Source organism: Tursiops truncatus, chromosome 12, assembly GCF_011762595.2.
Source record: "Tursiops truncatus isolate mTurTru1 chromosome 12, mTurTru1.mat.Y, whole genome shotgun sequence".
Classification (NCBI taxonomy): Eukaryota; Metazoa; Chordata; class Mammalia; order Artiodactyla; family Delphinidae; genus Tursiops; species Tursiops truncatus.
The window spans coordinates 72733395-72756095 of record NC_047045.1 but is presented as its reverse complement, the minus strand read 5'-3'; the positions used below and the strand labels follow the sequence as shown (position 1 = coordinate 72756095).

At 41.0% G+C, this 22701-nt stretch overlaps 1 long non-coding RNA gene across 1 annotated transcript in view; it reads right to left on the bottom strand.

Annotated features, from left to right (window-relative positions):
• Positions 1-683: 683 nt before the first annotated feature.
• Positions 684-22701, bottom strand: part of LOC141276105 (uncharacterized) — a 67321-nt gene continuing 45303 nt past the window's right edge. Inside the window, exon 3 of the long non-coding RNA XR_012325050.1 lies at positions 684-960. This is a non-coding gene — a long non-coding RNA (uncharacterized lncRNA). The remainder of the gene's footprint in view (positions 961-22701) is intronic.

Sequence of the window (22701 nt, the reverse complement as noted above, 5' to 3'; positions counted from 1 at the left end):
TGTGGAAAACATTGTCTTATTGTATAGTAAGCAAACTCCCCTAGATCCTTAAATTCTCCCTGAAAGTTCTCTCCACTTCTTGCCTTAAGTGAAACCAGAACATCAGCATTATTTCCCAGTGTCACGTCCAGATTTCCTCCCAAACATGGGCTCACACCCATCTTCTGCGGAGTCCCAGTCTGGGGTTTTCCCCTTCCCTACCCCTTCCTTGCATCTCATCATTGCCCAAGTTCTCCAACAGTACTTCCTCAGACATGTTCACTTCCCTCCGTTTCTACTCCTCTGCCTTAGTTCAGGCCACTATCATCTTTTGCCTTGATCATTGAAACAACTTCCATTGGTGGCTTTGACTCTAATCTTGCCACTTTACAACAGATAGGCCCTTCTAGTCAAGCTAGTGCCTGCTTAAACATTTTAATGGCTTCCAGTGCCCATAGGATAAAGTCTAAACTTCCTAACAAGGCAAGCAGAGTGTCTAGCTGACAACAGATGATCAGCAAAATCTGTTGAAAGAGAGAATGAATGCATGTCATGGCACTAATTTTTTATTTATCTCATTATATCTCTTTGTATGTATGCCTGTCTCCCCTAAAAATTGAACACTCCCCTAAGACAGAGATTTATGTGTTTATATTCCTTTGTCTTCTCTAGCCCTCAGCACAATGCACTTCACACTGCAGGAATCTGATTGCATTTGTCAGTGAAGGAGTGGAAGAGGGCTTTTCAAAGAACAGTATTAGAGCCCAAGAGTTTCTGGTTCCCCAGAACGTTCTTGGTTTTGGTTTAACCTGCAGAGAAAACAAGAGGCTCCTGGTACAATATGCAAACTCACCGAATGTTCTACATTCCTGAAATCTGCCTGGGGACTCATCATTCAGACACTGTTTTGACTTCAGAGAGTTGATTAGTTCGGTTCTGGACTCCAGTCAGCAGCCTCTTCTTGCCGAACGCCCCTAGAATCTTCCAAAGAGAAGGAAGAACACATTTAACGTTTATGTTGAACATAAGAGGTTTGAAGGATACTATTCACGTGTGTGATAATAGTTTCTATCCCAAATGCTTCTAGAAAGGCTTAGTCCATCTCATTATCAAGTCTGGTGAAGTGACAAATATGCTCTATGGGTAGTACAGGAAAGCATCTCACTGTCCTTTCCTTTTCACCAACTTGAAAATAAACTCTGTCAAAGTGCATCTTCTTGGTTCGCTGCTAAAACAAAGCCGGGCATCTTCATGAATTACTTGGCTTCCTGTGTCTAAAAAGGTCATTTTCATTTGATTCCAAAAAATCTGCTGCATTTTTCAGAAGAGTTGGCATTTTTCAAAAGAAGAGTTGGATAACTATTTTTTTACCCAAAGCTCTTATCAAAAAGAAAAATTACTATTACATTCAGCCAAATTAAGGCCGCCTTCTGTTATAAAAGAAGAGCATTCTTTTAGGGCTTCCCTGGTGGCGCAGTGGTTGAGAGTCCGCCTGCCGATGCAGGGGACACGGGTTCATACCCTGGTCTGGGAGGATCCCACATGCCGCGGAGCGACTGGGCCCGTGAGCCACAACTACTAAGCCTGCGCGTCTGGAGCCTGTGGTCCGCAACAAGAGAGGCCGCGATAGTGAGAGGCCCGCACACCACGATGAAAAGTGGCCCCCACTTGCTACAACTACAGAAAGCCCTGGCACAGAAAACGAAGACCCAACACAGCAACAATAAATACATTAATTAATTAAAAAAAAAAAAGATATCATGGACCAAATAACATTTGTGCTCTCCGAAGTCCTTGGCTGGGCTTCCGGAGTCATATAATGGGGAATGCCTCTGAGACCTGGACAGCCTCGCTGTGAAAGCAGCAGCTAAGATTCAGCTGATAACAGCAACAGATGAAGTTAAACTCTGTGTGGCTGAGATTATATTTGCATCGAGTCACTAAATTCTTGTGCATTTGTTTATTCCTTCATTTGTAAGTTCTAAACGGAGTTTCATTTTGAGAAACTTGCCATGAGAAGAAGTGAGCCTGGGCAGAAAGGATACCATCTGGAATAGAGATGGCACAAAGGAAAAACCGTTACAAAGGGCTCACAAGTTTTCTTTGTTTTTATTTTCTATCTTTATGAAAATAAAAACAAAGAAAACAAATGCAAATACGAAATGTAGCTGCTGTTATGCTTTTTTGACAAATCTATTAGGGACCTTATCATTATCTGGGAGCTGATATCACAGCCCAGTCTCTAATTATTTCTGTTCTGTTCTTGCTTCCCGGGCTTGTTGCCTTCCCATCCATGACCTTCGTCCACTTCTCCACACTGACTCTGCTCTTTCTTGTGCTGATTCAGCTCAGGACCTTCTTCCCCTGGAACCATTTTAGGAATGACCCTCCCACCCAGAATCCAACTCACTACTACCATTGTAGGACAGTTTCCAGAATGTTCACTGGAAAAAGTCATTGTATTCAGCATGATAAAATTTATGAGGTGTAGATTAAAACATGGAGTAAGATATAAAGAGATCAGACAAACAAATGGAGATTCTGAACACATACTTTAGTAGAGATCCTATACATGTAAATATATATATATACATATATACTGATGTTATATACATAATCCATGAGAATTTAGGGAGATTATTTTGTTTCTTGAATTCTTGATCTACACAATATAACTTAGTACCTCAGATTAATTACAAAGATACAGAGGACCCTGGTTAGCCAGATGCTTCATTTTCTTCTGAACAGGATTAAAAATACAACAGATTTGTTATAAGGCACAGGACACTCTAAGACCATAAGTCATGGTCACTGACCTTTCACTCCATTCTCCTAATCCCTGTCAACTGCTACATAAAATTATGCTCCAGGAAAATGATTCCCCAGCTCCTTTCCCTAATGGTCCCTGGCAGCAGAAAGTGAAGAAACATTGCTCTTAGGGAAATCCCTGAAAATCCATAGGCTAAGAAACAAAAGAACTGTGGGATCACCCAAGGAACTAACAATTTGAAGACAAGGCAGGTGAGGAACTCTGAGGATTTTCTTGCCCCTCTCTGGAATCCGAAGGGGCTGAACAGAAACTTGATGCTATCAGTTACACCCCAGACCAGCAGAGGGCAGTGTGATAGAAGCTGCCCCAAAGAAAAGACTAGTTCACAGCTGACGGAGTCCAAGACCAATCCAGTCAGGGCTGCATCCACCATTCTGGATTCCAGAATATAAGAGAAAGTAAAGCACAAGTTTCAGAGGCAGCTTGACTCCACTTCCAATCACTACCGGATAGCTAGGTGACATAACCTTAAACAAGTGACTTCTTGATATTTATCGTCATTTTAAAAATGGAACTATTTATACCTTCTTCACAGGGCTGTTCTGTGATTTAAAGAAGATAACTCATATGAAATCATTTTTGGTGCATCGCAGTACTGCTTCTTACAAGTGTGTGAACTTGACAAGCGGTTAAACTCTGCACCTCCATCTGCTCATTGATAATATGACGATAATCCTCATACCTGCCTCACAGGGCTCTTATGAGTATTAAATGAGATAATACATAGAAAGTATTTGGACTCATTCCCAGTAAATGATATCAGCTTTGCTATTGCTATTTTTAGTAATAGCAATAAATGTTAGCTATTAATATTAGGAGTGAGCACTCAACAAACAAAAGCTATAATCATTATCGTCATTCAGAGACTATAAGTGAATGAGAGAAACATTTAATATGGAATTTTCCAAACTCACCAGATCCACTCATTACAAAACTTAAAACTTATCTTCTTTTTTTTTAATCAACTTCCTTTAACCATAATACAGTCAAAGTATTTATAAATGGAAATCTCAAGTCAGGCTATTGGGTGCATTTCTGGGACTTCTTAGTGCTTAAACTTAAGCCATGAAATGCAAAGCTACATGGGCCTTTCCAGCAACAAGAGGTACTTTCATAAAGATTACATTTATACAAATGCTGACACATACCCATGGATACAGGCACTCCTAATTAACTTGGTCAGAGGGTTCAAATTTCTGGCTTTGGCAGTTTGAAATAGCTGGATTCCAACAAAACTGTCTAGGTAATGCACTGGATGCTTGCCATATCGTTTAAAATCAAAGAGTTATAGGAACTTAAAGATAAAACAGATATCTTGGTGGTCATTTAATTCAGCTTCCCACCCAATGGAAGCTTCTTCATCAACAGGAATTCGTGATCAGTCCCTCCCTTTGGGAAGAGCTTGCTCTGTGACTGACCATGGTTGGACAACATAAGTCATTATAGAATTTTTTTCACATATTGAACTAAAATTAGCTTCCTAGAATCTTCTACCCAGTAATCTTATTTCTGTCCTCTGAATATAAGAAATCAAGCCAGCGCCCTCTTCTCCAGGAAAACTCTTCACTCTTCACAAGCTTTAAAACAGCTCTCACGCCTCCCCTTAGGTTTTTCATCGCAGTTCTTCTAACCATTTTCCATCCCGTCTTATCCAGTATTATTGTGAATGGTACAGTGGGAATATTACCTTCAGGCTGATCATCTGTTGTGTTTGCCTATCTAGTATCCACTTCCCTCTGCTTCTGTTCATAGGATGCCTCTTTGTGTGGGAACCTACCTCATGCGGTTTGGATAGAAATGATCCTATCTGCTGCTACTAACCCTTCCAAACCTAGAATGGGAACACGACCTACATATGGCCACCCTACCCTGTCCACAGTGACTGGTGTTGGGATGTGACCTAAGTCAGGTCAATGAGAGCCCACCTTAGGGCTCTGGGGGAACTAATAGGAAAGGGGTTTTCATTCTGCTAAGTTAATAGAATATGTCATAGATGTTGAGGGTCATCTTTATCCCCATATAATGAGAACCAATCTAAGAATAAATACAGCACACAGGAAACAAAAGTCAAGAGATTGAGAGAGGCAGATTCCTCCCTACAGGGAGCACTTGGCTCCAACTATGCTGCACATAGGTTTATCTCTGGAATTTGTTAAGTATGACATGCAATGCGTTTTGTTTGTTTTTTTAGTTTTGTTTATGTTATTTTCAACTTCAAACAAAATTGATTAACACACTTCCCTTACCTATGTAGGAAGCCATAGAGTCCAATCTACTCCCCTTATCTACCCCCTAGCAGCTCCACAGTTCTCCCGGGTTAGGCCCCCGAGAACTTGATGCTATCAGCTGTCTCAGTTGGGGATCTCTTAGGTGCAAGGAAAGAAATTGACATAACCAGCACTAACAGTAAGAATGTTTATGAGGATACAACAGTACAATCATAAATGAAGGCTTCTTCCTTTTTGAAGTTGGATCTGATTTATTTTGATGCTATATCCCAACAGATTGAGATCACTATAAATCTTGATTCCATTATCATTTACATTAGTTGTTTTGGGCAGGTGTGCATCTGCTGCATACATTTATGAGTATGCCTTCTATGACTTTATTAAACCACTAATACAAAAGTGGAATAAGACAAGGGCTCAGAGCCTTGCAGTCCACCACTAGAAATCTATACAGGTTAACTGACTATTCATTAATATCCTTTGGGTCTAGTGAGCCAGCCAGATGCAAGCTGTCTAACACTTCTCTAATCCAGCTCATATTTCACCATCTTAACCTTAACCTATCTCACAGGAGACACTGAAAAATATTTTTCTTAAAACAGAAAATTACCACTGCACCTGGCATCCACTATCCCCTCACTACTTTCCAGTGGTAACTTCTACTAGAGACTCTGTCATTCTGAATTGTTACTGTCTTTCCAACAAGACTATGAGTTCCTTGAATGTTTGTGTCCCCCCAAATTCTTATATTGAAATCTCAGCCCCAATATGATGGTATTTGGAGGTAAGGCTTTTGGAAGGTGCTTAGGTCAAGAGGGTGGAGGCCTCATAAATGGGATTTAGTACCCTTATAAAAGAGGCCCCAGAGAGACCCCTTACCCCTCTACCATGCGAGGACACAATGAAAAGACAGCCGTCTATGAACCAGGAAGATGGGCTCACCAGACACGGAATCCTTGGCACCTTGATCTTGAACTTCTCAGCCTCCAGGACTGTGAGAAATATGTTTCTCTTATTTACAAGCCACCCTATGGTACTGTGGTATAGCAGCCTGAACAGAGTAAGACACCACTATTCGGATTTCATAACTTCGGGAGTTGAGTGCAGTTCGGATGAACTGGGATATACAGTCATATATGTGGGAACACCTCTACCAGCAACTACTGAGCTTTTTACAAAATATCTATTTTAATTTCCATATTAATCCTGAGAAATAATCCTACCACTCTCCTTTTCTGCAGATAAACTGAGGCTTGGAGATATTAAATAACAACCTTAGGTCAATGCCAAAGTTATAATGTCACCAGAATATGATTTCAGGCCATCCCTGCCTGGGCTCACATGATTATCTCAGGCTTTGAGATCTCAGAACTTGATTTACAGCTCACTAGGGACTAACAGGCTAAATGTGTTTATCATTACCTCCTTTTAAAGACGCCCATATTCTTCTTTTAAAAAACTGTGACACTGAACTGTATTTCACCACTCACTGTTTTTTCAATAAGGTTTTTCATCCAAACTTCAAGGTTTGGATTCTCACTTTAAAGCAAGGAACAAACCTCTTTGTAACTGGGGGTGATATTCATCACTCTGAGGTTTGAAGGGTATTGGCTTGCTCACAGATTGAAAGGTAACACAGCTGCCTGCAATGAATCCCTGATCACAGACTTCGGAGAGTTGGTGAAAGGGCCCTGGTCAAAACAAACGGAACATCTGACTGAAGAGCTTAGATTTCCTCCTTCCGTTTTTCCCTCCTTCAAGTGCCATTGCATAACCTCTGATGATCACTTATGATCCTTGGAAGTAAAGCCCAGTTGTTGGTCATGCTGTTAATATTTCTTCTGTACTATCATTGTTATCAGGAAAGCCATTATGAAGCAAAAAGATGAAAGAAAAATAAAAAGACCACTTCTCTAAGAAAGTCTGCAACTTACAATACTTATAAAGGCAATGAGTGGACTCTATAGCTGGATGTTACATCATTTCTTTAATAATTAAGCAAGTATTTCATGAATTTATTACTATGGATAACTATTTAATGAAACCATTAGCATAAGTTCCTAAAAGCAGAATGCACACACTTAAACTGTAGCTCAAAGGGTGGGATTTCACCACAGAAACTACTTCATACACAAGGTAGTTGCTGAAAAATAACACTTTCACAGTAAGAAAGCAGCAAATCTGCCGCCATTTTTCCAAGGCCATTTTTCTCCTCTTCCTCTTTTAGGTTCCTACTTCCCCTCTCTGTTTCAGCACTTCGCAAACCACTGCTACAGAAACTGATATCAAATTTAGAGCCATACGACAAGTTCTGATTCTGAGTATCTCCGGGTAATAGAACTGCCCCTAGAAACTTTCCCATCCTGAATACCGGGAAAGAGTCAGCTGGTTCCAATTCTTAGGAATTCAGATGGCACTCAGCTGCTTTGGGACACAGTTTAAGGTTTCTCTTCATCAGACCCCAGAAGCAACTCAATACGGGGGGTCCCAGATCAATTGTATCATCTTGATTCAGTGCAGTCTGGGCCCACTGGAATCCCTGTCAACCAAGAGCCCCAGAAGTATAGCCCCTGTCCCAGATGTGGGAGACAGGGTTAAGACTGGAGGTTCCCAGTTTGCAGGGCAGAAATAGAGACACAGATGTAGAGAACAAACGTATGGACACCAAGCGGGGAAAGTGGCGGGGGGTGGTGGGATGAACTAGGAGATTGGGATTGACATGTATACACTAATATGTATAAAATAGATAGCTAATAAGAACTTGCTGTATAAAAAATAAATAAAATTAAAAAAAAAAAGACTGGAGGTCCCCCAGGCCTACGGCTTGCCTATAGTATTATAATTGTTTGCTTTAAAACTTCATTTTTTTGCTTGTTCTTACTCTGTTTCGCTCCCTGGAGATGTGGGTTATCAGAAGTTGTGTGACATGTGAGCACCTATGGGGTAGAGAAAAGGGACAATGAGCTAAGGGAATAAAGTGGTTAAGAATAAAACAATTGTGACACTTGATGGCAAAGGAAAGGAGACATCTGCTCAGCAGGTATGAGAGAAAAAAGATTTCGTCCAAGCTGTGAAAACCTTGTAAACAAGAAGAAAGCTCATGCGTATAAGAAATAGGACGAGGGCTTCCCTGGTGGCGCAGTGGTTGGGAGTCCGCCTGCCGATGCAGGGGATACGGGTTCGTGCCCCGGTCCGGGAGGATCCCGCGTGCCGCGGAGCGGCTGGGCCCGTGAGCCATGGCCGCTGAGCCTGCGCGTCCAGAGCCTGTGCTCCACAACGGGAGAGGCCACAGCAGTGAGAGGCCCGCGTACCGGAAAAAAAAAAAAAAAAAACAAAAAACGAGCCTTAAGCAGTATCTGACAAATTCAGTGGCCATAGCAGATCCCCCCAGGAGCAGAGTTAGTATCATGCCAGGCTCAACTCACTCACTATCTCAACAACCCTGTCGGGACTATGAAAGAAAAGTAAGATGGATCTTCCAGTCGGAGCTCACTGGACTGCCAAGAACTAGAAACCCCCTGAAGCTCACTCACACACACACAGGAGACGCAGAGGGACACGGAGAAGTGTCGCAGAATCTAAGGTTGGTGAACACAACCTAACCCAGCCCCCTAGGGTCTATAAAGCCCCGGGGTAGAATTCCCATTTGCTGGCACGGCGCGGCCTCTCACCTCACTCATCTCCGTGTGCCTCCTCTGTTCTGTCCCCGCTGCAGGCTCATCAGCTTTACATGAGCTCACAAATGCCCATGTCCCAGGTTCTAGTACCTTCCTGCTTCAAAACTCTCTTGACTGACTACAGAATAGCTCAAATTTTTAGGAAAAAAATCTGATAGGGATAGCTCATTGGTCCAAACCAGAAAATATATGGCTAGCTGTCTGCTCAGATGCCTTTGGAGTTTATCCCTGGCTCAGTTAGCGTGGTGTTGTGCAGTCCTTCGGGCTACTTCTAGAAGTTATGAGTGGGACAGGCATTGTGGAGCAAGGCTATTGTAGAGCAAAACAAGGTGATGGTGAGATAACTAGTAGTATATAAACATGACGGAGACATGAGAATAAAAGAGAAGAGCCTGTGCTATGCATTCCTTCATGAACTCATGCTGAGATCTTCATGCCTGGTGTTTGGAATACAACCTGTAAAGAGCAGATCATGCAACTAACGTAATACATTTATAAACACTCATCTATAATGTAATGGGATAGATGCTTTAATAGAGGTTTGATCAGTTGCTACGTGAAAACAAAGGAAAGAGAATTAATTCTTATGGGGAGACTCAGGGAAATCTCCAAAGTAGCTGATATTGCTGCTAAGCCTGGAAGAGCCTACAGAATTTTTATAGTAGATAAATATGGAGAAGGCTTTTTTCAAAGCATTATGTTATTTGAATCTCCTAACAGTGCTGTGAAGTATACGGAGCAGGTTATTTCCATTACCTAAATGAGAAAACTGAGTCACACAAAAATTAAATTAATTGACCAAGGCCACATACCCAGTGTGGGGTAAATTCCAGACTGGATTCTAAGTCTTCCGACTCCTCGTTTACTGCTTTTTCTTTTTGTTTATGTTGTGCTGTCTGTGGAGACAAAAGGATAGGCCTGTTCCATTGGCATCGACAACGCTAGAGCCAGAAATAACATTACTATGGTTCTAACCTGCCTTTCCTAAGCTCAATCTCCATCACTTCCTTTGCAAAAACTCTTGTATTTAGAACATGTGTCAATCCAAGTCTTGATGGGAAACCAGTAGCACGCTCAAATAATTTGATTTGGGGAGAGTTTAATAAAGGGATAATTTACTGAGGTGTGGCAAGGTTTAAGGGAACCAACAGAGGATAGTGTCGGATCCCAGAACTGGCAACAGCAAAGGTCTGTTATCACCATTACCACCCTTAGGTGTGAAAGGCAGAACGGGAGCAAAGTCATGAAATGCCAGAGAGGGTGTCATGGAGAAGCCACCTGGCAGGAGGTGTGGTCTTCATAGGCGGACACACCCTTGCCAACTACAGCTTTACTCTCTTTAGCTTTCAGAACTCCTGCCAGGGCCTTCCAGTGGTTGAAACCATGGGCAGTCAGAGGGCGTGGGAACCTACTGATGAGGTCTATAAAAGGTTGGCTTTCTAGAGCAAGATCACATTAGAAAAGGTGGAAAGTGAACCTGGAGAGGTGAACAAGTGGCATCCAGCACAGAGCATAGCAGAGGCGAGGCGTGGTTTCTAATCTGTTTTGTTTTACCCATCTTTCTCACTCACACACCTCTGAAACCACACACACACACACACACACACACACACACACACACACACACACCATTCTCTTTTCTCCTTTTCCCTTGCTATTTCCTTTTATATTTTGGAAATCTGACCACTCAAGTCATTGCCCTGGGTTTTCGGCCAGGAATCCACTCCAAGCCAGGGAGCCAAATCTACTTTGTCTCAGTCTCTTGATCATTGTACGTCCTGAACTGAACTTGAAGACGTATGCCTGCCAAGGTGAAGGATGAGTTGTGAAGGAAGCATGTATATGATCCCGTGGTGTTCCAAACCCTGCCCTTTTCAGGACCTTCTTGGTATAGTCAGAGCTATCACTGGGATCATTTTGAGGAATAAATCTTAGAGAGCCAGGCTAAAGTTCTTCATAACTTTTGATCGGAGGAGCCAGCGACTCTGCCGTACAGCTGCAATCAATCCAGTCTCTTCCATACTAGGCAGAGAGGACTAAGGTGGGCCAGGCCAGATGTGACAGATGATTGTATCATAGCAGCCAAAAGAGCGCTCTTAGAGAAGACCAGCTAAAAAAAAAATTGTTTTGGCTCTTGATGTACTCAGAGCATCTGAAAGTTTATTTTGGTGGAGAAACAAGTCCTCGGTTTGTTTTGCTAATGAATGAAGTTTGCTTTGATTTCCATTTTTAAAATAAAAATCATAGGCATGTGAATTATATTTGTAACCTTATTCAGTGATATTTTCCCTCTCAGACCCTTGTTGGGAAAGCCAATTTTATTGTAAGGTCGAAGAGTGGCAGTTTGAAAGGGATGAGAGGGTAGTACTGTTTATTTTATATCATGAAGATTAATATCACAAAATCTGATATTTTAACTAATATCTATGTGCCCATTAAAGTAAACCAAAATTTTATATTCAGGTGATACTGAAGTTATGTTTCTTAGGACAGAGGTCTCAAACCAACAGTGGGCGGGAAGGATGTTTCTAGTGAATCATTTGATGTGGTTCATTGTGTGTGTCCCTCTCCTCTACCTCACAAATTCCCACCACAGCTCTGCATACCGCTTCTAGCCAATTATCCATCCATTGGGAGGCTACCCACCCATATTAGTCCCTGTCAGGAGCTTTGCCCAATCACTTCTAAATACTTTTTTAGTTCTCCTGCCGCAGGCAATAAGGAGTTTGGTTATTTTATCCTAGAATACACAGAGAAGTACAGACAGGACTCCAAGTGGCTGTTAAGGTAGAAGTACAAAACCTTTCACAATAGGGCAACATTTTGCAGAAAGGAAGATTTTCTAGACAAAAAAGGAAGTTGATTTTTCTGGAAACGGAACGTCTGCTTTTCATCTTCCTCTTTGCCTTTTGCCCTTTAGCTTCTTTTCTCTTGGCTGAACTTTCAGAGAGTTGGGAGGAAGTTTTGAGTAAGTTTCTAATGTGTCAATTGGCAAAGCTAAAGGGCTTCACAAAATAATGGTTAGGCTTCAGTCTCGTGACATCTGGTATGGGAAGTCACGAATGTCACATCAGAGATAGGCAAAGTCATAAAGTAGGAAGTTCCTTCCTCTTCCCTGTTCTCCCTCTTCCCCCCTCATTACTAAGGCTAGCTTCTCAGGATACATCCTTATAACCCTGTTATTTCTAACCAGCAGTATCTCATGGTTATAGCCTTTGCATTTTTGAACCCATCGAAACAACCAACCTACTTGACCTCAATTCCCTCAGGATCCAGCTGGAGGAAGCTAGCTAGCTCTTACAGATCACAGCAGAGAACTAAGGGGTTAACAGGTAACTAATTCCAGGTAATATATTTGTGTTTAAACTGGGACTTCTCAGAAGTACCACTCAAATATACAGAATAGTATGGGAAGACCCAATAGTAAGAATTTGGAGACCTTTAGCATGTGACTGGGGAATTGTGTTTTGGATAGACAAGGTCTTTTGGACGCTCTCACCATTTTGACCTCAGTTATGCCTCTTTTGCATGGGGGTGAACCTTACAGTTTTACCACAGGACTGGTTGGGAGCTGGGGTCAGAACATCCAGACCTCAGACTTAAATATGGGTGATGTTTGTAGTTGTTTAGTTTTGTTTGTTTCGTTTCTCAGACATATAATCCAGACGGCACTCAGTAAGATCCAAGATTAGTGGCGCTGCTGCTTGATGACTAATGCAATTAAATAAGTCTTGGTGCTGGTACAGCACCACAATAACAAACCCCATAATGTCAAATGCTTTTGCCAGATGGATTGCTCAAACCTTTGGAAGCATTCTCAAGTACACAAACTTAATCACTGCAGGGTGAGTTCGTGGAAAAAAGACATGGTACTTTTGTGGGCGGAAGGTTGCTGTCACTTTCGTTGGGCAGTCAATCCCATTGGTCAGGTTCTATAGCCAATATTGTTCTGACTTCCTCTCCAGTGGGCTAGGAGTGTTTAAGTACTAGAAATATGATGAATTTAGGAGATCTAATGATTTTGTTACAAATATCTTAGATTTTTCTAGAACGGGCCTGATTTCAAATATTGTCCCACTGCCTTTCAAAATACATTGTGTATTCATTAAACTGGGTCCCAATTTTTATTTTAAAAGTAAATTACAACAATTTCCTCTATTCCTTTTATTTAAAAACACAACTTACTTGCCCAAGAGGGATGTATGTATTGAAAAGTAAGTTAATCGATTGGTTCAAGATGGCGGAGTAGAACGACGTGCGCTCACTCCCTCTTGTGAGAGCACTAGAATCACAACTAACTGCTAAACAATCATCGACAAGAAGACACTGGAACTGACCAGAAAAGATACCCCACACCGAAGACAAAGGAGAAGCCGCAATGAGATGGTAGGAGGGGCGCAGTCACAATAAAATCAAATCCCTTAAATGCTGGGTGGGTGATTCACAAACTGTAGAACAATTATACCACAGAAGTCCACCCACTGGAGTGAAGGGTCTGAGCCCCATGTCAGGCTTCCCAACCTGGGGTCGGCAACGGCAGGAGGAATTCCTAGAGAGTCAGACTTTGAAGGCTAGCGGGATTTGATTGCAGGACTTCAACAGGACTGGGGGGAAACAGACACTCCACTCCTGGAGGGCACACACCAATTAGTGTGCACATCAGGACCCAGGGGAAGGAGCAGTGACCCCATAGAAGAGTGAACCAGACCTACCTGCTAGTGTTGGAGAGTCACCTGTGGAGGCGGGGCGGTGGCTGTGTCTCACAGTGAGGACAAGGACACTGGTAGCGGAAGTTCTGGGAAGTGCTCCTTGGCGTGAGGCCTCCTGGAGTCTGCCATTAGCCCCACCAAAGAGCTCAGGTAGGATCCAGTGCTGGGTTGCCTCAGGCCAAAAAATCAACAGGGAGGGTACCCAGCCCCACACATCAGCAGACAAGTGGATTAAAGTTTTACTGAGCTTTGCCCACCAGAGCAACAGCCAGCTCTACCCACCACCAGTCCCTCCCATCAGGAAAATGACACAAGCTCTTAGAGAGCCTCACCCACCAGAGGGCACACAGCAGAAGCAAGAACTACAATCCTGAAGCCTGTGGAACAAAAACCACATCACAGAAAGATAGAAGAGATGAAAAGGCAGAGGGCTACCTGCCCTGAAAAAGATCTAGACTAGATACAAGGAATAAAGGGGAAGACTGGGTCACAGGTTATTCAAACGCAGCGACGGTGGCCATGATAATCACGGAAAAAATACAGATACATTGAATTGAGAGAATACTGATGCCACTGATAGAAGATTTTAGAAGGGTCTCTATTTGGGAAAGGAGATGAATAGACGGTCTAAGGCCTCCTCACCAGCACTGAATCATAATGGAAATCCAGCCTAAGGATCCTGAAATTAAGCTTTTCATGAAAACCCTTCACTGGTTTCCTATAGACTACACCATTAAGCCTGAATGTTTCTGCCTGTCTTAAGCCTTTCCATATTCTAACCTTACATCTTTACATATTTTCGTTTTGCATCTCATTTCTCACTAGTCAAACCCTCCACTCCTTCACCCTAGCCTCTTTGCTTGCATGTTTTCCTTGCATGGACATTCTTCTTCTGTGTCTATCCAAGTCAGACAAGATCTAAGAGGTCTAGTCATATGCCACCCCATTTCTAAGGCTTGTCTGACTATTCCTTCCTATCCTTGTTTCCCTCTTCCTGGACTTCTATAACAGTAACAATCTGTCATGCAGTCATCACGCTGACTTATCCATACTTCTTGTTCACCGTCATTCATGAGTGCCATTTTTGCCTCTTCATCTAAATTATAAGCTCCTTGAGGAGACATTTCACATCATGCTGAATCTCTCTCAAATTCCTTGACTGTGGTAAATATTGACTGAAGGAAAAATGGAATGCCTTGTTGATTTATTTGGATAAGTGAATTGAACAACAGATTCAATTAGATTTTGACAAGGCTTAACTTACTTTGATTTTTTTGAACTTTTTTTTTATACAGCAGGTTCTTATTAGTTATCTATTTTATACACATTAGTGTATATAGTCAATCCCAATCTCCTAGTTCATCCCACCACCATCACCCTCCCCCCCCCCACCTTGGCGTCCATACGTTTGTTCTCTACATCTGTGTCTCTATTTCTGCCCTGCCAACTGGTTCATCTGTACCATTTTTCTAGATTCCACATATATGCGTTAATATATGTTTTTTTTTTTCACTTTCTGACTTTCTTCACTCTGTATGACAGTCTCTAGATCCATCCATGTCTCTACAAATGACCCAATTTAATTTCTGGCTGAGTAATACTCCATTGTATATATGTACCACGTCTTCTTTATCCATTCGTCTGTTGATGGGCATTTAGGTTGCTTCTATGACCTGGCTATTGTAAATAGTGCTGCAGTGAACATTGGGGTGCATTTGTCTTTTAGAATTATGGTTTTCTCTGGGTATATGCCCAGTAGTGGGATTGCTCAGTCATATGGTAATTCTATTTTTAGTTTTTGTTTGTTCTTTTTTGTTTTGCAGTACACGGGCCTCTCACTGTTGTGGCCTCTCCCGTTGCGGAGCACAGGCTCCAGACGCGCAGGCTCAGCAGCCATGGCTTACGAGCCTAGCCGCTCCACGGCATGTGGGATCTTCCCGGACCGGGGCACGAACCCGCGTCCCCTGCATTGGCAGGCGGATTCCCAACCACTGCGCCACCAGGGAAGCCCTATTTTTAGTTTTTTAAGGAACCTCCATACTGTTCTCCATAGTGGCTGTATCAATTTACATTCCCACCAACAGTGCATTCCCACCAACAGTTTCTCCACACCCTGTCCAGCATTTGTTGTTTGTAGATTTTCTGATGATGCCCATTCTAACTGGTGTGAGGCGATACCTCATTGTAGTTTAGATTTGCATTTCTCTAATAATTAGTGATGTTGAACAGCTTTTCATGTGCCTCTTGGCCATTTGTATGTCTTCTTTGGAGAAGTGTCTATTTAGGTCTTCTGCCCATTTTTGGATTGGGTTGTTTGTTTTTTTAATATTGAGCTGCATGAGCTGTTTATATATGTTGGAGATTAACCCTTTGTCCATTGATTCGTTTGCAAATATTTTCTCCCATTCTGTGGGTTGTCTTTTTGTCTTGTTTATAGTTTCCTTTGGTATGAAAAAGCTTTTAAGTTTCATTAGTTCCCATTTGTTTATTTTTGTTTTTATTTCCATTACTCTAGGAGGTGGATCAAAAAAGATCTTGCTGTGATTTATGTCAAAGAGTGTTCTTCCTGTGTTTTCCTCTAAGAGGTTTACAGTGTCTGGTCTTACATTACAAGAGAACTCCCATAAGGTAAACAGCTGATTTCTCAGCAGAAAGTCTACAAGCCAGAAGGGAGTGGCATGATATCTTTAAAGTGATGAAAGGGAAGAGCCTACATCCAAGATTACTCTACCAGGCAAGAATCTCATTCAGATTCGACAGAGAAATCAAAAGCTTTACAGACAAGCAAAAGCTAAGAGAATTCAGCACCACCAGACCAGCTCTACAACAAATGCTAAAGGAATGTCACTAAGTGGGAAACACAAGAGAAGAAAAGGACCTACAAAAAGAAACTCAAAACAATTAAATAAATGGTAATAGGAACATAATATCAATAATTACCTTAGGGCTTCCCTGGTGGCGCACTGGTTGAGAATCTGCCTGCTTATGCAAGGGACACGGGTTCAAGCCCTGGTCTGGGAGGATCCCACATGCTGCGGAGCAACTAGGCCTATGAGCCACAACTACTGAGCTTGCATGTCTGGAGCCTGTGCTCCGCAACAAGAGAGGCCGCGATAGTGAGGGGCCCGCACACTGTGATGAAGAGTGGCCCCCGCTTGCCACAACTAGAGAAAGCCCTCACACAGAAACGAAGACCCAACACAGCAATAATAAATAAATAAATCAATAATTACCTTCAATGTGAATGGATTATATACTCCAACCAAAAGACACAGGCTTGCCGAATGACCCGTATATATGCTGTCTTTAAGAGACCCACTTCAGGCCTAGGGACACATACAGACTGAAAGTGAGGGGATGGAAAAGTATATTCCATGCAAATGGAAATTAAAAGAAAGCTGGAGTAGCAACACTCATATCAGATAAAATAGACTTAAAATAAAGTATGTTACAACAGACAACAAAGGACACTACATAATGATCAAGGGATCAATCCAAGAAGAAGATATAACAATTATAAATATATATACATCCAACATAGGAACACCTCAATACATAAGGCAAATCCTAACAGCTATAAAAGAGAAAATCAACAGTTACACAATAATAGTGGGGACTTTAACACCTCACTTACACCAATGGACAGATCATCCAGACAGAAAATTAATATGGAAACACAAGCTTTAAATGACACAACAGACCAAATAGATTTAATTCAAATTTGTAGTATATTCCATCCAAAAATGGCAGATTACACTTTCTTCTCAAGTGCACATGGAACATTCTCCAGGATAGATTACATTTTGGGTCACAAATCAAGCCTCAGTAACTTTAAGAAAACTGAAATCATATCAAGCATCTTTCTATGCTTGAAATCAATTACAGGGGAAAAAAATGTAAAATCACTATGAGCATAGAAATCAATTACAGGGGAAAAAATGTAAAAAAACACAAACACATGGAGACTAAACAATACATTACTAAATAACCAAGAGATCACTGAAGAAATCAAAGCGGAAATCAAAAAATACCTAGAGACAAATGACAACAAAAACATGATAATGCAAAACCTATGGGATGCAGCAAAAGCAGTTCTAAGAGGGAAGTTTATAGCAATACAAGCCTACCTCAAGAAACAAGAAACATCTCAAATAAACAATCTAACTTTACACCTAAAGGAACTAGAGAAAGAAGAACAAACAAAACCCAAAGTTAAAAGAAGGAAACAAATCATAAAGATCAGAGCAGAAATAAATGAAATAGAAACAAAGAGGACAATAGCAAAGATCAAGAAAACTAAGAGCTGGTTCTTTGAGAAGATAAACAAAATTGATAAACCATTAGCCAGACTCATCAAGAAAAAGAGGGAGAGGACTCAAACCAATAAAATTAGAAATGAAAAAGGAGAAGTTATAACAGACACTGCAGAAATACAAAGCATCCTAAGAGACTACTACAAGCAACTCTATGCCAATAAAATGGACAACCTAGAAGAAATGGACAAATTCTTGGAAAGGTATAACCTTTCAAGACTGAACCAGGAAGAAATAGAAAATATGAACAGACCAATCACAAGTCATGAAATTGAAACTGTGATTAAAAATCTTCCAACAAACAAAAGTCCAGGACCAGATGGCTTCACAGGTGAATTCTATCAAACATTTAGAGAAGAGCTAACACCCATCCTTCTCAAACTCTTCCAAAATATTGCAGAGAAGGAACACTCCCAAACTCATTCTATGAGGCCACCATCACCCTGATACCAAAAACAGACAAAGATATTACAAAAACAGAAAATTACAGACCAATATCACTGATGAATATAGATGTAAAACTCCTCAACAAAATAATAGAAAACAGGATCCAACAACACATAAAAAGGATCATACTCCATTATCAAGTGGGATTTATCCCAGGGATGCAAGGGTTCTTCAACATATGCGAATCAATCAATGTGATACACCATTTTAACAAACTGAAGAATAAAAACCATATGATCATCTCAATAGATGCAGAAAAAGCTTTTGACAAAATTCAACACCCATTTATGATAAAAACTCTCCAGAGAGTGGGCATACAGGGAACCTACCTCAACATAATAATGGCCATATATGAGAAAAACACAGCAAACATCATTCTCAATGGTGAAAAACTGAAAGCATTTCCTCTAAAATCAGGAACAAGACAAGGACGTGCACTCTCACCACTATTATTCAACATGGTTTTGGAAGTCCTAGCCACGGCAATCAGAGAAGTAAAAGAAATAAAAGGAATACAAATTGGAAAAGAAGAAGTAAAACTGTCACTGTTTGCAGATGACATGATACTATATATAGAGAATCCTAAAGATGCCACCAGAAAACTACTAGAGCTAATCAATGAATTTGGTAAAGTTACAGGATACAAAATTAATGCGCAGAATTCTCTTGAAATCCTATACACTAACAACGAAAAATCGGAAGAGAAATTAAGGAAACAATCCCATTCACAACTGCAACAAAAAGAATAAAATACCTAGGAATAAACCTACCTCAGGAGGTAAAAGACCTGTACTCAGAAAACCATAAGACACTGATGAACAAAATCAAAGATGACACAAATAGCTGGAGAGATATACCATGTTCTTGGATTGAAAGAATCAACATTGTGAAAATGACTACACTACTCAAAGCAATCTACAGATTCAATGCAATCCCTATCAAACTACCAATGGCATTTTTCACAGAACTGGAATAAAAAATCTTAAAATTTGTATGGAGACACAAAAGACCCCAAATAGCCAAAGCAATCCTGATGGAAAAAAACAGAGCTGGAGGAATCAGGCTCCCTGACTTCAGACTATACTACAAAGCTACAGTAATCACACAATATGGTACTGGCACAGAAATAGAAATATAGATCAATAGAACAAGATAGAAAGCCCAGAGATACACCCACATACCTGTGGTCAACTAATCTATGACACAGGAGGCAAGGATATACAATGGAGAAAAGACAGTCTCTTCAGTAAGTGGAGCTGGGAAAACTGGACAGCTAGATGTAAAAGAATGAAATTAGAACACTCCTGAACACCATACACAAAAATAAATTCAAAATGGATTAAAGACCTAAATGTAAGACCGGACACTATAAAACTTTTAGAGGAAAACATAGGATGAATACTCTTTGACATAAATCACAGCAAGATCTTTTTTGATCCACCTCCTAGAGTAATGGAAATAAAAACAAAAGTAACCAAATGGGACCTAATGAAACTTCAAAGCTTTTGCACACCAAAGGAAACTATAAACAAGACGAAAAGACAACCCACAGAATGGGAGAAAATATTTGCAAACGAATCAATGGACAAAGGATTAATCTCCAACATATACAAACAGCTCATGCAGCTCAATATTAAAAAAGCAAACAACCCAATCCAAAAATGGGCAGAAGACCTAAATAGACATTTCTCCAAAGAAGACATACAAATGGCCAAGTGGCACATGAAAAGCTGTTCAACATCACTAATTACTAAAGAAATGCAAATCAAAACTACAATGAGGTATCACCTCACACCAGTTAGAATGGGCATCATCAGAAAATCTACAAACAACAAATGCTGGACAGGGTGTGGAGAAACTGTTGGTGGGAATGCACTGTTGGTGGGAATGTAAATTGATACAGCCACTATGGAGAACAGTATGGAGGTTCCTTAAAAAAACTAAAAATAGGGCTTCCCTGGTGGCGCAGTGGTTGGGAATCTGCCTGCCAATGCAGGAGACGCGGGTTCGTGCCCCGGTCCGGGAAGATCCCACATGCCGTGGAGCGGCTAGGCTCGTAAGCCATGGCCGCTGAGCCTGTGCGTCTGGAGCCTGTGCTCCGCAACGGGAGAGGCCACAACAGTGAGAGGCCCGTGTACTGCAAAACAAAAAAGAACAAACAAAAACTAAAAATAGAATTACCATATGACTGAGCAATCTCACTACTGGGCATATACCCAGAGAAAACCATAATTCTAAAAGACAAATGCACCCCAATGTTCACTGCAGCACTATTTACAATAGCCAGGTCATAGAAGCAACCTAAATGCCCATCAACAGACGAATGGATAAAGAAGACGTGGTACATATATACAATGGAGTATTACTCAGCCATAAACAAATTAAATTGGGTCATTTGTAGAGACATGGATGGATCTAGAGACTGTCATACAGAGTGAAGTAAGTCAGAAAGTGAAAAAAAATCGTGTATTAACGCATATATGTGGAATCTAGAAAAATGGTACAGATGAACCAGTTGGCAGGGCAGAAATAGAGACACAGATGTAGAGAACAAACGTATGGACGCCAAGGTGGGGGGGGGGGGAGGGCGATGGTGGTGGGATGAACTAGGAGATTGGGATTGACATATATACACTAATGTGTATAAAATAGATAGCTAATAAGAACCTGCTGTATAAAAAAAAAAGTTCAAAAAAAATCAAAGTAAGTTAAGCCTTGTCAAAATCTAATTGAATCTGTTGTTCAATTCACTTATCCAAATAAATCAACAAGGCATTCCATTTTTCCTTCAGTCAATATTTACCACAGTCAAGGAATTTGAGAGAGATTCAGCATGATGTGAAATGTCTCCTCAAGGAGCTTATAATTTAGATGAAGAGGCAAAAATGGCACTCATGAATGACGGTGAACAAGAAGTATGGATAAGTCAGCGTGATGACTGCATGACAGATTGTTACTGTTATAGAAGTCCAGGAAGAGGGAAACAAGGATAGGAAGGAATAGTCAGACAAGCCTTAGAAATGGGGTGGCATATGACTAGACCTCTTAGATCTTATCTGACTTGGATAGACACAGAAGAAGAGTGTCCATGCAAGGAAAACATGCAAGCAAAGAGGCTAGGGTGAAGGAGTGGAGGGTTTGACTAGTGAGAAATGAGATGCAAAACGAAAATATGTAAAGATGTAAGGTTAGAATATGGAAAGGCTTAAGACAGGCAGAAACATTCAGGCTTAATGGTGTAGTCTATAGGAAACCAGTGAAGGGTTTTCATGAAAAGCTTAATTTCAGGATCCTTAGGCTGGATTTCCATTATGATTCAAGTGGTAGTGAGGAGGCCTTAGACCGACGTGGTATAAGTGAAATAGAAAAGGAAGGACCGATGTGAATGATACTGAAAAAAATCTATCTAGACTAGATACAAGGAATAAAGGGGAAGACTGGGTCACAGGTTATTCAAACCCAGTGATGGTGGCCATGTTAATCACTGAAAAATCTAGTTACACTGAATTCAGAGAATACTGATGCCACTGATAGAAGATTTTAGAAGGGCCTCTATTTGGGAAAGGAGATGAATTGAGTTTTGAATTCTGGACTGTGAGTTGATGAAGGGAAATTCAAATGAAAATTTCACTTATGTAATCAAAGAGGTACATGGGTATCAGGTTAGAGGTAATAAAAAAATCACCTGCAAGAATGCAATACTGAAACCATGGTAATAACTGACCACTCATAGGAAGAGAGCCCACAGCGAGAGAAGAGCAGAGGCCCAAGGCAAAGCTTTACTGCTATTATCCCTTACATCTGAGGACCAGTTACATTCCACACAGAAAGTTTGCCCAGGACTGAGAGATGTTAGAATGACAGAGCTGTGTACATAATCCTACCATACTTGATCAAATGGCATTTTATTATTAAAACTCTAGGAGAGAGCTGTTTTTAAAACGTATTGACTTCTGCTAAATTAAAAAAACAAGTTTTCAAAATTAATGGGATATGTTTCAACCTTCCAGCCTGAATCCCTATGTAAACAAGCCAGAAACATGAAGTGTGGCATAATTTATGTTTTTCACCATCTCTGTTTCTAACCCGACACAGATTATCACACAACAACCTTGCTAAATTGCATGGCTGTTATTATCCTGATTCTTCCATGAGAAAACCAAAAGACCACAGAAACTTGGTAGCTTGATCCAGACCAAATAGTAATGGGCAAGAATAAGACCGTTATCAGGGTTTTCTGATTCCAAACGTTGTTGCTCTTTCTGCTATGGGATAAGTCATGTTCAACAGCAATGCAGGAAAGGCGGGACCTGTTCCAGAAAGCCAGATGAACAAATTCCTGTAATGCTTGGTCTCTGGGAAGAATTTTCAAGGGAAGCATACTGCTAACTTCTCTCCACTTCCTGTATCCCACAGTGCACATGCACATACAAACACACATACCCAAGCCTCCCGAAAGGTCTGTCAAGGTTAGGAATTGAACTATAATCCACTGCAGGTACACAGGTGTGGGAAACT